The sequence below is a fragment of the Ursus americanus genome, chromosome 6, assembly GCF_024610735.1.
Source record: "Ursus americanus isolate L20-20 chromosome 6, mUrsAme1.1.p, whole genome shotgun sequence".
NCBI classification, from domain to species: Eukaryota; Metazoa; Chordata; class Mammalia; order Carnivora; family Ursidae; genus Ursus; species Ursus americanus.
Genome location: NC_142132.1, coordinates 58,045,440 through 58,063,461, shown reverse-complemented (window position 1 = coordinate 58,063,461; position 18,022 = coordinate 58,045,440). Strand labels below are relative to the sequence as shown.

The window sequence follows — 18,022 nt, the reverse complement described above, 5'->3', positions numbered from 1 at the left end:
ATTAAACACATTCAAGTACGTATGTGCATACAAACTATTTTGAGAGAAGAGTAAAAATGTTTTGGGCAGGGTTTATTAAGGCAGCCCTGACTAATTAGAATCCTGAGTTTTGAGGTGCTCTTCTCCCACGCACAGTCAACTTGTTGTATTGGCTTAGTATTATTCTTTGGATATGTCAAATTTTGAACAGTATGCAACTTGCATTTTCCACTTGCAGTTTGAAATGTGGGAAGGGTAGAAACATTTAAACCACCGTATTCACAGCATTAGCACCTGGGACCTATAACTTTTTGTCAAACGAAGAATATCGAAGTAAAAGTGATTTGATAGTATCAAGGCCATAAAACTGCATGCAGCATCCTGTGCAATCATATTCTCAAAAAAAAAAAATCCATATACATTCTAATAGAATGAGTGCATGGGCCTCAGAGGGAGTAGTGAAAATGATAAATCATTTAAGTAAATTTTACTTATTTATTATTCACACAGAATACGTGATACACGCAATGCCTATATATTTCCAGATTCTAGCCCCTTTTACATTTACATATGGGGAAATAAGGAAAATCACCTCAAAAAGCTTTGAAATATTCTGGACATTAGGCTCAAAATAGCTGAAATACACTTTATTGAATCAATAGTGTACAGGAGCAAAAAAGCTTAAATATATGAATGGAGGAATTACAAGAATGGTCAACGGAAAATCCAACAAAAAATAATGAATATTAAAGAACCAATATCAGGTGTCTGCCATTTATTATCTGTTTTTTATAAGACTAACTCAAGGTCTAAAATAACTTGGTGTCTGTGAAATCTCAGCATTGATTACCCATGCTTCAGTTCTAATGTAGTCATGAAAATAAAATATGAAGCTTTCCAAATTGAAGCTTCCTCTAAATTCCTTAGCATAATGTTTGACACATAACGAATGTTCAGTAAATGATGGCTACTTCCTATTCAGTAACAAAATTATAAAATATATTCCCATGCCTAGCACTTGAAATTTTCACTTTTTGCATTATTTTATTTGAAGAATTAAATTAAGCTATGAGAATGGGCTTTTAACTGATGAACTACAGAGGTGTCTCTTCCTTAGAATCTGAATGGTTTGTAGTTTCCTTTCTCAGGCAATGTGGTCTACTAAAAGGAAAGCAACTTTTTCTGCTGCTGGCACATAGCAAGGCACATAAATGAAGACACAGCTCACTTATGTCTGAAATCAATAGTATGCAAGCACATTAAGTAAATTATAAGCTACTAACCCATTAAAGTAGCTCAAAAATCAAAATGAATTTTCTCCATCTTGACTATTGGTCATTACCATTCTTTCCATTTTCATTTAAAAAAAAAGTGTTAAAACTTTCAAATAATAATAGATGAAGGTAGATTCAACTGGGACCTCTTTTTACGGTCTTTGTCTCAGAGCAAATAAATCCATGAATCGGGATCTAATAAATAATTTTGAAGTATACACTGGTATATGGTGGAAAATTATTCACTATCCTCATTAAAAAAAAAAAGTTAAAACTATTCAAGAGTTGATCTGGTTAAGTGTATTCTAAGTTCTGTTCCTTGGAATGCCACTGATTTCCAATATGACCTTAAGGAAGTCCCTTAACCCTCCTGTCTAAGTTTCTCCAGACATAAAATGACAGTAATTGCAGCTGCTACCCACCTGCCATGCAGGGACCAGAGTGGATTATTGGATAGCACTGAGGCTGACCCTGTCACGCACAGGAGTCTCATCGGTTGCACTCAATTTCCTTAATAACATCTCAACTCACACGGTGAATTATAATCACCAGATGTTTACTTCTGACAGGATAAGGGCCAAAAGTTGGGCGACAGTTTATGAAATGGAAAGTTCTGGTGAATTCTCAGTCTCCCACAGGAGGAACAACATCAAAAAAGCATTAAACGACTGCCTGGCACCTTTCCTGAAGGTTTTGAGTGCTTCTGTAAATGATCTACTATATGTTATTAATCATTTTGAATCACTACGAACATTTCAAAACGAGACTTAAGGGAACACTTCACATGTAGGAATTCTGAGCAAAACTCCCTCATTGGATAATTGTGTGCAAGATAAGCAAAGAAACAAAGCTTAACACAAATCAGGTAAGTGGGATCTCTGATGTTACTGCTGGCTGGCGATATGTCTCTGCTCCTGCTCAAATCTATAGAGTAGAACTGTGACATAAGCAGCTATCAAAGACTTTTTGACTCACTGCCATCCAAATGAGAGTATATTGTGTGTCGACTGATTTTTGGAATCTTTTGCCAAAGACAAAAATAGCTAACATCAGATACGCCAGACACTCTTCCAGGCATCTTACGTATATTTAACTTCACTCTTTGTCCCAGCCATATGAGGTAACTATACTACTATCCTAATTTTAGTATATTATGAAACCGAGTGTGCCAAAGGTTAAGTTATGAACTCAAGATTATACTGTTAGTAAGTGGAGAGCCAGTACGGACACTTAGAAATTCTGGCTCTAGAGTTTTTGTCCTATTATTACGCCAACAAACATGAGCCCACAATATACCGAAATATTCCCGTTCTACTCAATGGTATTTCTGTCACCTTCTACTTTTGAATGCAATTATGCTCCAAAGTATAGTCACATTTTTTCTAGAATCTGTTTCCTCATCTGTGAACTAGACACAATGATATGCACCTCACAGGTTGTCTTAGAGAGCAAATGAACAAATGTGTATGAAGCACTTTTTATTTTCTTTAGTTTTTTTAAATGCCAGCTGTTAAATTACAATAACAGGCTCAGTTCTTCACTCCATACGGTGATCCTCAGAATGCAATTTCTAACGTTATCCTCCTTTTTCAACAAACGTTGTATTTGCCTATTACCATATTAGGCATTTTCAAGTATCTATATCTCTCTATATCTATATCTACACACTCGCCCTTATATATGATATGACATATATATAATTTACAATTTTAGCTCTAAAGCAGGGGTTAGCAGAATTTTTCTGTTAAGGGCAAGATGGGAAATAATTTATGCTCTGCAGGCCACACCACAGCACTCTAGGGCGATACTCAATTCTGGGGCTATGCAAGGCAGGAGCGGCCAGAGACACCATGCAAACAAATGAGTGTGGCTGTATTCCAAAAAATTTCATATGGACGTTGAAACTTCAACTTCATATAATTTTCATGTGTCTTAAATATTATTCTAATTACATCTCTTCGGATTTTTTTCAACCACTTAAAAATGTAAAAACCATTCCCAGCTCATGTGTTGTACAAAAATAGTTGATGAGCCAGATTTGACGGTAGTTTGCTAACATTTGCCAAATCCTTTATCCTCTTGATTTTTGTGTTTTTCAGTAGTCCTGCCTGCCACCCAGTCTTGAATCTCTTTTAAAAAAATGTTTCCCTTTCTTTATGTATCTCATTCTGTTAGGCAGATGGAAAGTTGGTCCATTTCATCTCCAGTGCTTTTATCACATCCGTCTCCTTGTCTCTTTTCCCAGTACTGCTATACAAGTTCGGGTCAATTCTCTCTTTCATTTTCAATCCTTTTGTCTTATTACCAGTTGGTTCAATCTTTCTGATTTTAATAGAATTGTGTAATTCTTCAGCTTAAGACAACAGCTTCTACGTCTCCTTACTGAATCAAGAATATTAATTGCTCCAATACCATCCTTTAATTTCTTTAACTAAAGTAGAAAATTCATATAGAAAAATGCCCAAGTCATAAATGCACATCTGAAACTATTTTCACAAACGGAGTGCATCCTTGTACTTAGCACCCAAATCAAGAAACCAAAGGTTTGTCAGCACTCCTGAAGCCTCCTTGGGACCTATTCTAGTCACTATCTCCCAAGAACCGTCACTTTCTTGATTTCCAAAACTATAGATTTTCCTGTTTTTGAACTTTATAAAAATGAAATGATAGTATATGTACTCTTGTATCTGGCTTTTTATGTCCAATATTTATATATTTGAAATACATCTATTGTGTTGCATGGAGTTATAGTATGCTTATCCTCCTTGCTCTGTACACACAGAATTCCACTGTGCAAATGTACACCATCTATTTATGTGTTTCTATTAATGATCTTTTGGGAAGTATTCCATTTTGGCTGTTATGAATAGTGACTATTCTTGTATTTTTCTTTGGGTGGACATATTGGTGCTTTTTTTTTTTTTTGAGTATATATCTAGGAGTAAAATTACTGGGTCTCAGGGATCACCATAACCTTTGCCCCTAACCACTTTTCAGTGTCATTTTATCTTACTTCCTCTCATACACTGTGCCCTCAAGCTAAACTAAACTATTTGCTGCTGCAGGTAAATATATTGAGATATTACCCATTAATGATTTTGCTAATCTTTCCTCTCCCCATCTTTGTTGGTCCAAACTTAATTCTATTTTCAAGCCAAATTTATATAGTCCATACTCTTTTTTCTCCAGCTGTACATAATTATTCTTTTAAAAATTTCAGAACATGTTATCAGTTCTCCCTTCAAGATATTCATATTATTCTCTCTTGTAGTCTAATTTTTTGTGAATATGTATATATCTTATCTTACTAGAAGAAAGGTCTTTGAAAGCAGAATCACCTTTCAAAATAATAGTGATCTCTCTCTCCCTCATATACGTATCTACATATATGTTTATTTGTGTTTTATTGGTCTCCTTCCCCTAGCATGTAAGTTTCCTGAAAGTAAGACATGCATATGATAAGAATTTATAGTTGTTAATAGAAATAGGAGAAAAGAATTGGCTTATGGGATTAAAATTTTGTAGCATTGAGCTTACATTTTCTTTGTCATCTACATTTACATACTTTTCAAGCTTCTGTCTCTCCAAGGTAGAAATTAATTTCTCCTCTACATTTTTTCCTGTCCACTCTGAAACGTGGGTCCTCATTATTTCTCTATGACTGTATTAATAAGCACAATCAATCTTACCTTCCTTTCATTTGCTTTTTATTTCATTATGCTCATTACCACTATTTAAAATATTAATGTGCTTACATTATTTCTTAAACACTTTCCATGACTTTCATTATCTTTTTAAAAAGACAAAAAGAAAAGAAAAAAGGTGTCCTGATAGTAAAAATGCAAAAAAAGTTGTCACATGGGCCTCCGTCCAAGCGCCCACTCTGCCAAGTGCTAGTTTTGTAGCAAGTAACTTTACCATCCTCAACCCCAATTTTATCACATGTTAACATGATGGTAAACTTATTATGGGTTTTCTGACGATTAGAATTACCTCTGTAAGTAATGATGCCTGGAATATATTAGGGATTTAGTAAATGGTACTTATGATTGATGTATATAAATGTCTTCACTTGGCCTCCAAAACTTCCATAATATTATAGGGAATGACCATTAAAAATACGCACCTAGCTACCTCACAGAGCTTAGGCAGGAACCAAGTAAATTATATTGAGTAAATACATGCCGTAAGCAACAAACCATATAGAAATATAAAGTCATTATAATTCTCTTATTCTCAGAAGTCCCAGAATCCAAATTGCTTATTTTGCAGATAAGGAAACTGAGTCCCAGGAAAGAGAAATGACATGAAAAATATCATCCAGCTGGTTAGTGGCAGATTTGGTCTTTAAATCCATGTGTTGTCATTTGTACCTCCAGAGTTTATCAACTTTAATAGCAGCATTTATGTGTGTGTGTGTGTGTGTGTGTGTGTTTTAATAAGCCCAAAGGCATTTGGGAAATGGTGTGTTTTAATATATAAGGAATATAAATAGTATAACATTTTGCTGGAGTTTAGAGAATGTGAACTGCTGCTGGCAGAAATTCAAATTCAATAAAATTTGGAGAACAAATTCATGAAAAAGGTTTATGCATTGATATTTTCAGCATACCAAATTGTGATTTCAAACATATTCCTGAGAATTCATTAAGAAAAGTTTTCCATCATATTTTAAAATGATTTTTAGGGACTGGAACTGGACTTTGCCTGAAGGACTGATACACATTTTTACATTTTTCCGCATAGCCCTTTAAATCAAATTTACAAATATATTAGCTCTAAAAAGCTCTCAGTTTCCTCATCTGTCGAAAAATAACACTCTTGAAATCTCATAAGTTACACTAACAGCTCCCTTAGGTGTAAAACTATCTCATTTTATTATAAAACTTTACCAGGCTTCAGGGGCTGTGTCAAAACAGTTAACTATTACATTATCAGACTTAATCGATTATGTTCTAACGATAATAAGAATAGGGACGATTAACATTTATTTATGCTTCCCCTGTGCCAGTCACTTTGCTAAATACTTTTGAAAAGTTATCCTAATTACATAATACTAGTTAAGGTAGATATTATTAATATCCATCTTTAACAACCATGGAAATCAGGCCTATAGGGAACACATGCCTGTCTCCTATAAATGAAACCCTCGCAATGTTTTCTTTACTTTTTTTTTTTTCATTATATCTCCTTATTTATGGTTTCATTTGAAAGGCAGTTTTTAGCACTAGGGTTAATTTTAATTTGAAAAAAAATAGTAATATTTATTTGTGAACCCAATGTGTGTCCTTGTTCTAAGAAAACATAAATGCTGCTTTGGGAGTCAACTGGAGAAATTTGAATATAAACTGGGTATTAGACAACATTAGGAAGTGATAATTTTTTTCAGATGTTGCAAATTACTTTGAAGTAGTTCAGGAAAAAAAAAAGCAAATATGGCTCTGGCAATATGTTAAAACTGCTAAGTCTAGTGGGTGACAGTGTCTCTGTCGGTTAAGCATCTGACTCTTGGTTTCAGCTCAGGTCATGATCTCATGGGTTGTGGGATCGAGCCCCATGCCAAACCCCACCTTCGGCTCTGCACACAGCAGGGAGTCAGCTTGAAGATTCTCTCCCTCTGCCCCTACCCCACTCTCTCTCTCTCAAATAAATAAATCTTTTTTAAAAAAAGAATTGCTGTATCTAGGTCATGGGAATATGGGTGTATGTTGCACTAGTACGTTTAAGTTTTTCTGTATGCTTAAGTTTTTCAAAATAAAAAACAATGAGAAAATAATATTTTCTATGTTCCAGTTTTGTGGTGGCATTAGAGATTTTAGAGGCCATATAGTCAACTCTCTTATCCCAAAATGCCATTCTATCAGCCACATCCCTGACCAGTGACACTTCTGCTTCTCCTTGGATATATATACCTGAAGGTTCAATGCTGGGTCCTTTGGGACTAAGAGATAAAGTAGTTCAGGCAAATTTTACCAGTAAAAACCAAAACAATGGTAATTCTCAAATAGATAAGTGTGGCTGAAGGCCATAGGAAACAACTTCATTCGGGATCTTCACATGCATGGTTATAATTGAGATATAGATAAATGTGGCTGCAGCATAAGCCTTTCTCTGAAAAGAAAAGTTGTTAACTTAAAGGTGGTGATCTGCATGGAGCCTCAAAAAAGTGGTGTTGGTGGGAAGAGATCAAAAACCTGCCATGAGGGGCACCTGGGTGGTTCAGTCAGTGAAGCCTCTGCCTCCAGCTCAGGTCATGATCCTGGGGTCCTGGGATAGAGCCCTGCGTCCAGCTCCCTGCTCAATGGGGAGCCTGCTTCTCCCTCTCCTCCCCACTCCTGTGCTCTCTCTTGCTATTTCTGTCTCTCTCTCAAATAAATAAATAAATAAATAAATAAATAATAAACAAATAAATATCTTCAAAAAACAAATCTGACATCCATTTTAATAGATGTGACCACAGCATGGCCACGTATGTATATATAAGCTATAGGTTTATAGGTTTAACACCAAGCCTTTAAAATCTTCCCTCTGGTTTCTGTCTCACCAAAGCAGGTGGGTTATTATAAGTTGTCTTCCAAAACAGACAAACTCAAAGGAAAGAACATACTTTAAGAAGTTTATAGGAGTATTCTGATTTAAGTATTCCGATTTAAGTATTCTGATTTAAACAGTCCTGTATATATTTTTTTTAATTTAAATGTTACAAGGACTTAAACGAATCTAAATTCAATTGCATTGTGTTTTCTTTAGATTATCATTCAAGGTTTGCAAAATACTTTTGTCTTAAGGTGCTGCCAAGAATAACAATACAGAAATCCTCAAGTTTCAAAACTACATAGCTACGTAAAACAAAGAAAAGATTCAATAAGTAAATATTGTAAAGGCTGTGAGAAACAAGCGCTGGAAGCCCATTTATTTTATTCACAAGAGTACCCTTAGGATGTGACTCAGTGCCTAGTCATTTTTACTTTGCACACAATATAAGTCTGGTTACCTGAATTCCTCGCCACTTTTTACAGTAAACCGGAAGTAGACAAAAGATGGGCTAGTCTGACCCCAAGGAAGGGAAAGAAAATCTATCAAGGAGGAGACAGAAAGTGCAGCTAAATGGGGGCCTTTCAGTTTATGAATAAGCTTCCCCGCTCACATTGCAACACTTTCATCCTGTCACTGTATTACAGCATAGTACAATAGTGTTTGGTCATAATATAGACAATGAATCACCTCCAACATCATGATGCAGCATTTACTGATCTTCTACTGCATTGTAGAGTTATATGGCACTGTACCATCTCCCAGGGCAGAAAATATCAAGTTTTGTTTAGTACATTTTGATTGGGAACTTAGCATGCATGGGATACAATTTGAAAAACAATTCCAATAATTATTTTTAAGTTCAAAAATGTGTATTTTGGTCTGAAATAAGTTGTTCTGTAAGAGTTCTAGGAAGCCAACTGTCTTACTAAGTATGATTTTCATATATCCTTGATGGTGTGACATTTAGTGTTCATTTATAACTAATTAAAATATTTTGTTAAAGACAAAATCTTGACAAGGTATAAGAATAGTCTACCACTAAAATGGGCATAATTTGAAAAATAATTCTGCATCTCTATTGTTTCTTTGTTTAGTTTCTTCTTAATTTTAATTTTTAATAAATATAATTTAATAAAATTTATATGTGTATTTTATGTATAACAATATAAACAATAGATTTCCCTTAAAATAGTTTATGTGGACTTGAACATTTCATTCCATCTTTCCAACAATTTTTCTTGATAAAAGAACAATCTGAGGAATGTGGTATAGAATTTCAAATATTCATGATATTTGCTTGTCTTATATTATGTTTGTATATATACTACATTCTTATGATTTAATATAGTACTATGACTGGTAATCTACACCAATATGCTCATAATAACTGTCATCACATATACATGGCAAAGAAGATTGAAAAAACTATTCTCATTAGATTATTGTTAGTTGAATACAGATTATGAAATCCCTAAAGAAAAGTAAAGAGTTATAATTTTGTATAATATACACCCTATCACTTGCTAGATATTTTAAAAAGTAAATATATATATATACACATACACATACATATATATATAGAAGAAATTGATGAAGTCCATAGTTCAGTTAATATATAAAACATATATATATATATGTTTCCACAAATATTATTTCCACAAAATCCCAAATATTATTTTTTGTGACTATATTACCAGGTAATTGTCTGTGTTTCTGCTATTTGTGATCTAAGACCCACAGTTAACTTAAGTTTTCATATTTTGAAATTTAAATAAATTTAAATAAAATTGAGTCAAACTCCTTATCATGCATTCTTGAGAATATTAAATTCCTTGCTGTAAGAGCTCTATAAATTTCTGAGGGCTTATATTCCCATAGACCTTGTATCTGCTCTGCATTTTTGCCCTCCCTGATCTATTGCTTTCAGTTGAGACTAACCTTCTTTGACTGTTCCCTTATCACTCTGTTGTAGTGACTCAACAATTTTAAACTCTTTACAAATCATCCACATACATAATTGGCATGTATGGAAAAATTTGTGAAAGTGTTTAGGGGTAACACAGGAACATTACAAAATGGGAATGAAAAAAAATCTCAAAATTATAATTTATCTGGTTTTCATCTGATGATGTAGAAAATTAGAGAAAGCATTGCTCCCACACTGATAACAACAGCAAGTCACAAAATCTAAAAGTTCATGAATTTTTTTTTAACCTATCAGAGGTGTCAATAAAAAATTGCACTGGAGAAGTAAAGCATGTAAGGAAAATCTCTAGGAGAGAGAAATTGAACTCAACTCTGCTGAAACAAAAGGTGAGAGATTTTTTAAGTACTGAGGTGTGTTAGTAGAAAAGTATTGGGCAACATTAAGGGGGAGGTTGGTTAATGTGATTAAGCCATCTGAGTGTGCTAATGGTGCTTATTAATAGAAGCTGGTAGATGCACTCTTTCTCGATTATTACACTTCAAAGGGGTGGCTCCCATGTCCTTGAGAATATTCTTGGGTTGTAAATCTGGCAAGAGGCTGGGAGAATACCTGCATGTCAAAGGGGCACAGAAAGAACTTACAACCAAGTTTGCTGAAGTAAATGGTCTAAGAAAAGGGAATTCAGTGATCTGTAATCAGGAAGAAACGGACTTAAAGTTTACTCAAAATAGGAGAAATGTTAAGGTCATCTTGTTCAGAAGTCACAACATAACCAGTCTAGGGAAAGAAAAGATAGTCGCTGGAAGAAATGCTATGCAAATCTTGCTTCCCTTGGGCAGATGCCATTGGACGTTGGTAAAGTGAGTTCAGCTAAAAGAGCTGACAATTTAGTTGAGCTTAGATCATTTTATGATGTCACAAAGTAACCAATTTCTCAAAAAAACAAAACAAAAACTAAAACTAAAACCAAAACCAAAACAAATCAAAACAGTGAGGACATGTTAAAAAGAAATCAGAGCCAATACATAAGGTGAGGCAATTCGGTCAACAGAACAGGATTAAAATCTATGGACTACAATAAATATCCATGAGCCCATAATGATAGAAATAAATAACTGAATAAATAAATAATGCGAAAGAAGAAATAGCTCTTCCTTTAGTTCTACTTAATAAATGCAGAAGAAATAAAGAAAATAGAACATCACTGTCAGGCAAATACCAAAGTACTACCTGTGGCAAGATTCAGCAATGCATATGAAAAGTAGTAGATAATTATTTGAGAAGACATAAGATTTGAATAGTTTTAAAGCATTTTCCCCAAGATATTTATTAATTACAAAGAACAGATAATAGTAACTTTACAATGGTTAAAAAGCCAGTAAGCAGCCAACACTTTAACCAAATGACAAAGGCCAACATCACCAAAAATGTTACCTACTGATATCTTGCACCTCCTTATTTGATGGACTGAGGACACATGAATTCTATGGTATCCCCTCTGAAAATGCATAACCTTAAAATAATACTGAGAAAAAAACACCAGACAAATCTAAATCAAGGGGCATTCTATAAAATACCTGATACTCTTCAAAAGTACCAAGGTCATGAAAGACAAGGAAGGATAAGGAATTGTCATAGTTTACAGGAGACTAAGAAATGTGACAACTAAGTACAATGTTGGATCCTGGCTTTAATCCTAGAACAAAAGAGAACATCAGTGGAAAAATTGATGAAGTCCATAGTTCAGTTAATAGTATAATACCAATGTTCATTTCTCAGTTTTGATAAATAGACCTTAGTTATGCAAGATGTCAACATTAAGAGAAACTTGGTGAAAACTATATGAAAAATTCACTGTACTATAATTGTAGCTTTTCTATAATTTCTCTTAACTAACCATAGCCAGCTAACATGAGACTGGATTTTATATATATATTAATATATATTTATATATTATATATATAATTATATATTATATATAAATAAATATTATATATATAATTTTATATATAAATATATATGTATATATTATATACATATATATATCACATTGGATAAAATGTTACAGATGAAAAATGGCGGTTAGATGCAGAGTAATATGTTCTTGGTAAAGAAGCATCTAAAATCTGTCTCATTATTGCATCCTAATTATTGTTTACCATCTATACCGTGGAAATCATTTTAGGATCTATTACTGAGCACCCAGGCACTCAACTAGACATGTTGTGTCCAAATATAACCATGGGTAACCAAGGCCCAGAGAAAAAAGATTTTTCTATTCCAGCTCCCTGAGGACCCACTTCTCCAACTGACTGACATCAGGAATGGTAGTGAGTCTTTAGAAGAGATTAAATGTACTTTCCAAATGTCGCCTTACAGGCTCCAAAAGCGTGCCTGGTCCAAATGTTACATGAAACACTGCACAACTGTAGACTATTCCCACAGAATAGATCTATTACAATGACATTAGTTTTAGATTCTCCTGCAGTCTGCAATGTCTTGAAATTTACTAGAAACTGGTAAACATTTTCTAAAATTCTAAATTGCCTATAAAAATGCAGGCACACTTAGAAAGTAAAGAAATGTAACTGGCTGTAAGGGTAGTGCCTATAGTAGATGTTTCCTAAGTAAACATTTTTCTCAATAGAATTTTTGGAATTGAGAAAAAAGATCATTCTTAAAATAAGAATTCCAACTCATCTTGATGAGTTGAATACATTTTATTTATATACACAGTGCATATTTCTATTTTCTCTACGCCTCCTTAAGCTAAAGATTAATTTAATAAATCTCCAAGTGAATTCTGAACTGTTTTTCCCAGAGACAGGACCCTGTATGTTAACTCACTGGAATGTAAATAAAAACTTGAAAAAGAAAAATAAATAAATAAATAAAAATAAAATGTTTCAGACAATTTGTAAGATGCAAATTTCAAAGACAAGTTTCAGTGTTATGTATCTATCCTCCATCTATCTACTTACATGGTATTTACTTGCTTAAGATGATATACAACAATCCAACTAAGCTTCCTTGGGATCTTAGAGGACAGAATACTGGGGCAGTAATTAGGAATTGGTCCCCAGAGGCTCGGACTTTCTGGATATTCCTCACAAGATAAGAATCATCAAGAATTCTTCCAATGGAAAATGATAGAGCCTTCCTTGTGAATTTACAAAGTGAGACAACATGGGAAAAATCAACACTGAAGAACTTAACAAAAGATTCTTTCAAACTAGTTCCTCTTTCCAAGATTGAGCCTTATGATGTTTCACAAGAACACACACAGACACACACAGACACAAACACACATGCGTTTAAAAAGATCTACCAAACAAGAATGAAATGAGATACCCACTTCCAAAGTTTGACATTGTATTTTTATTCACTATTATTAATAAAACGACTGTTAGGGAGAAATAAATCATTGAGGAAAATAAATGAGAAAGGGGCATATGGATAAAGTGGTAGGAAGAGGAAATGTTACCTGATGGAGAAGCACTGAGATGGATTTCTCTCATTTACTTGCTGGCGTACTTCGAAGGAGTCCTTTTAGGCTCATCATGAGTTTTCAGTGTACCATACTGAGAATTGGTGTATGTTGGTATAATTTAACTAGTTATCATCCAGTCATTTGGATCATAGTAATTTTCAAAGTGCAGTTCAACTACACCTGGAACAGGTTATAGCTTATTGGGGTGATGAGTGAATAGTGTGGTATTTTGAATAATTTGTCTCCTTATATGGCATAACTTTATTGTCTGCGTTTTCTTGTTTAATTTTTAAAAATTTTATAATAAAGAAAAAAAAAAGGAGAAAACACGGAAGAGTGTTCCCAGAGAGTCACAACGTTCGTATGTTATTCTGATGATTCAAACAGTTCTCAAAGAATTCAAGTTTAAGTGCTAAACACAGGCAGCTCGTTTTTATATATTTAAGCTCATCATCACACTGCCTATAGTATTCATAATTCTCCAAACAAAAGCACAAGACTTGATATATTCTGAAATCTCCTGCTAAATTACCTTGTCAGATCTCAATTAAAGGACTCTTCCCTCCATATGCAATGCAAGCAATTTAATTCCTTTTATGCAGTTCCAAAGAAATAATTTTACATGGGTATTTATGTTAAAATCTGGTACAATTACTGCCTGAGATTCAAAACGTGTAAAACATTCCTTTGCTGCCACACCCATGAAAACACAGGGTTACCGGTAACACCCAGCCCCCATCAGCAGCACGAACAATCCACTAAGTGTGTATAAATTAAATCCATACGGGCAGAACACATACCGAAATTAAATAAACAAAACGTAATTCTTCTTGTCTTCTGAATGTGAATTTGGAGAGGCAAACATCTGGATTAGAAAGGCACTTAGCAGAATAGAAGGTTTTTCTGCGTAAAATTCCATTCATGAACCAGAAATGAGACTCTCCTCAAGAGGCGGCATCTGACACGTAAGCCCAGCTTAGCACTGAGGATATAGACAAAGCCGTGCTTATATTATAGATGAGCACAAACAGATCATAAAATTACGGCCTCAATGAGAGAAGCTTTCCAAGGTAAAACTCCAGGGTGTTTGGAGGAACCTTTCAGAAAGATATATACCACGTCTATTGCAGCCTCAATACAAATGGCTCACAAAGAAAATCTATAGTAATTAGAAACATTTTCAAAGTAAAAGATGAGATAGAATGTTTTTTGCCAAAGGTACTTAAGGAGGGGATTGCACAGGCCTACAAAATTAAAAAAAAAAAGTGAGGGATGAACATATGTTGCAAATTATTCTAATTTACTAAATAAGGTCATAAAACACACAAACACACACACCGCACACATTCAAAACAAAAACAAAAGGGTGAGGAGAAAAACTTTAACACGAAAAAACATACCAGCCACTATCACTATTTATTTTTTTTTAAAGAAGAGTATTTTAACATAAAAATAATTCGGAAGGACCCAAAATGGCAAAGGACAGATTTCCCAAAAAAGAATGGCTGGTTCTGTGATTGGTTTCCCCTCACTCCTACCCTCTCAGCCCCACCTCATTGTTTGGCAATCTCTTGAGATGTTTTTGGTTGTCACAGCTGGGGTGAAGGTGCTACTGGCCTCAACTGAGTAGAAGCCCGAGATGCTGCTTAACATCCTACAGGACACAGACAGCTCCCACAACAAGGAACTGTCTGATCCAAAATGTCAACAGTACAAGGGGACTCATGTTTTATGCAGACGTCAGTGGACACTGTCTCAGATTGATCCCAATTTGCCATCCAGATTATGGAGCCAGTAATATTGCTAGAGGAGGCAGTTAGTTAGACATGAGCTGAGGCAAAGGTGGTGATAAATAAATGACACATTAGAAGGCTGAGGGCACAACATCCTAACTTTTGGGGCTTATGGCTTCCAACACCCTGGGGCTGACAGACCAAGAGCCACAGGTGCAGAACATGCCCTCTCCTCTTCAACCTCTGCTCCACGGTAACCTACGGCTTCATTATAAGATATTTACATTGTGGCTTTGACGTCTCCACCGCCAGCCTCCCCCTGACCCCCGTGGGGGAAGGTGGCTATGACAGTTCCAGCAAGAACCTTGTAGGACCCAAAACTCCTCCTTCCAATGGCAGGAGGAGTCCCTTGGACGATTGGCAACAACTCGGTCAGAGACCACCCTAGCTATAACCCATAGACTACGCAAACATAAAAAGACAAGACACCCCGAATCCCAGTGTAGTTGCTACCTCTGGACTTGTTCCCTCTCTCATCTTGAGGGCTGTTTTTATTCGAGCGCAGATCCTCAGGTAAATCTTTCCTGGGGAATCCAAGAACCAAGACCATTCATACAATGCTGACTCTCCCTCCGGTAACAGTATCTAGTGTGTTAGTCTGTCTTTCAACCTGTATTTTGCTTTCGATCATTCTTAATAATTTAGCAACAGGCTTGCAGTGGCAAAGTTCTACACTATCAATTAGGACCAGACTGAAAAATTAGTCACTAACTGTAGTTCTAGTACTTTGACAGATTCCAAGCGCTTATTGGTTGATGGAATACATTTATAACCATGGTTTTCTCTAGATAGTAAAGTTGTAGGTAGCTTTTTTTTTTTCCCTAAAATTTATTTGGACCATGTGGGTATATAAAATTATGCATAAACTGTAAATGGCATGGTGGCCTTTTTTTTTTTTTGTCTGTGTACTTTCATACATAGTACTTGTGTAATTATAGAATACTGTTTTATACACCAAAGATTTGAAAGTGATATTTCAATGGCTATCCCTGAATATTACATATATATGTGAGTATTTCTACAAATTATACTATAAAAATGGATCATATCATACATTCTATTGTTATTTCTTATTTTTTCAAATTCAGTATAAAGTATTTTGGTATCTGTACAATATAGTTTCATCATAATTTTAAATCTTTTATTTCATTGTATAGATTCAGTATCACCTACTTACAAGTTTTCAATGGTTACCAGGTATTTTCCAGATTGATAGATAGATAGATAGATAGATAGATAGATAGATAGATATCCACGTTCATATGTCTATATGCATATATATGTGTATTAAGTAGGCAGTGGTGGATACTTTTTTGTATCTCTGCAAATGTGTCTGAGGAAAAATTCCAGAAGACAAAGAAGCAGCACTTTTATAAAGACCTTCTATGGATAATTTTCAATTTCTTTTCAGAAAGTTTACCCTAATTAATATTCCCCCCAACTGTGTATAATTGTGTTCATTTTCCAAAAAACTTTTCTGACGATGGATATCAACAAACTTCTATTTTTGTAAATATATTAAAAGATAGAATTTCGGGGCGCCTGGGTGGCACAGCGGTTAAGCGTCTGCCTTCGGCTCAGGGCGTGATCCCGGCGTTATGGGATCGAGCCCCACATCAGGCTCTTCCGCTGTGAGCCTGCTTCTTCCTCTCCCACTCCCCCTGCTTGTGTTCCCTCTCTCGCTGGCTGTCTCTATCTCTGTCGAATAAATAAATAAAATCTTAAAAAAAAAAAAAGATAGAATTTCATCACTTTTGATTTCCATTTTTGTAATCTCTGATGAGAGGGAGCAACTCCATACACGTTCATTGTAAACGTGCATGTCTTTTTTGTGGCTATCCTCTTCAGGTCCTACACCCATTTTTCTGTTGGGGAGATAGGGTGGGGGAAGTGCAGTCATTTTTTTCCTAGTGATTAGTGAATATCTGTTTATATATAAACACTTTCTTATAGAAATTGTGATCTTTAGCACTCCAAATTGATGACTTCTAACAATTTTTCAGACTTGATCTTGTGCTTTGTTGGTTTGGTTTGGTTTATGTTTTTGTGTCCTCAGGAGCAAAGTTTGCCTGCTTTTTCCTTTATTTTTCTGTCTTTGGTATCCTAGAGGTCCTTTATTAACACAAGGTCACAAAAATAAATATTTGTTATTTTTATCTAGTACAGATTGTGTTAGTCATGTTCTCCAGTTCACTGTACACTATCACTCCTGATAAATAGAGGGCTCTCCCTACCTCAAGATAATCTCCCACCCCCCTTCTCTCTTCCTTCCTTCTTTCCTTCCTGCCTGCCTGCCCTTTTTATTTACCATTCCTCATAATTGCTTCTCTATTCCTTCCCCACAAATTAAAACATATATTTTTTAACCTACTCTGATTCACCTTGACTTAAAGGGCTCATATTTCATCCACTTCACAATATGTGAGTCCCTTATAATTAGACATTATTGCATTTTATAAACACTATACTTGAATAAAGCTGACCATGTGTTAGGCACCTATTATGTTTCTATCACTGTACCAGATCCTTTACATACATTCTTTACAATTACAATACTTCAAAGTATGAATTATCTAAATTGATATATAAGGAATAACAATCTCAGAGAAATAAAATTACTAAAAGTCATCTAGTCATTCTAATAAAAGGAGCCAAGATTCACCACAGCAATGATGACTCTAAAGCCAGGGTCCTTTTGTTTACTTCTTGGTGCCTCTTATAAAAATAGAAGCAAATAGAACCAAAGGAGTTCTGCGTATTTTCGGAAACTATACTCTGGAAATGGAATTCCTCTTCTCCATCACCCCATTCTGTATAATTTTAAATTATTATTATTTTTTAAAATTTTTTTGAAGATTTTATTTATTTATTTGAAAGAGAGAGAGACAGCCAGCGAGAGAGGGAACACAAGCAGGGGGAGTGGGAGAGGAAGAAGTAGGCTCCCAGCAGAGCAGGAAGCCCGATGCAGGGCTTGATCCCAGGACCCTGGGATCACGCCCTGAGCCGAAGGCAGACACTTAAT

The 18,022-nt window shown here is 34.9% G+C and overlaps 1 protein-coding gene across 5 annotated transcripts in view; it reads right to left on the bottom strand.

Moving 5' to 3' along the window:
* CTNNA3 (catenin alpha 3) overlaps nt 1-18,022 on the bottom strand; it is a 1,641,479-nt gene that overhangs the window by 142,043 nt on the left and 1,481,414 nt on the right. The window lies entirely within an intron of this gene.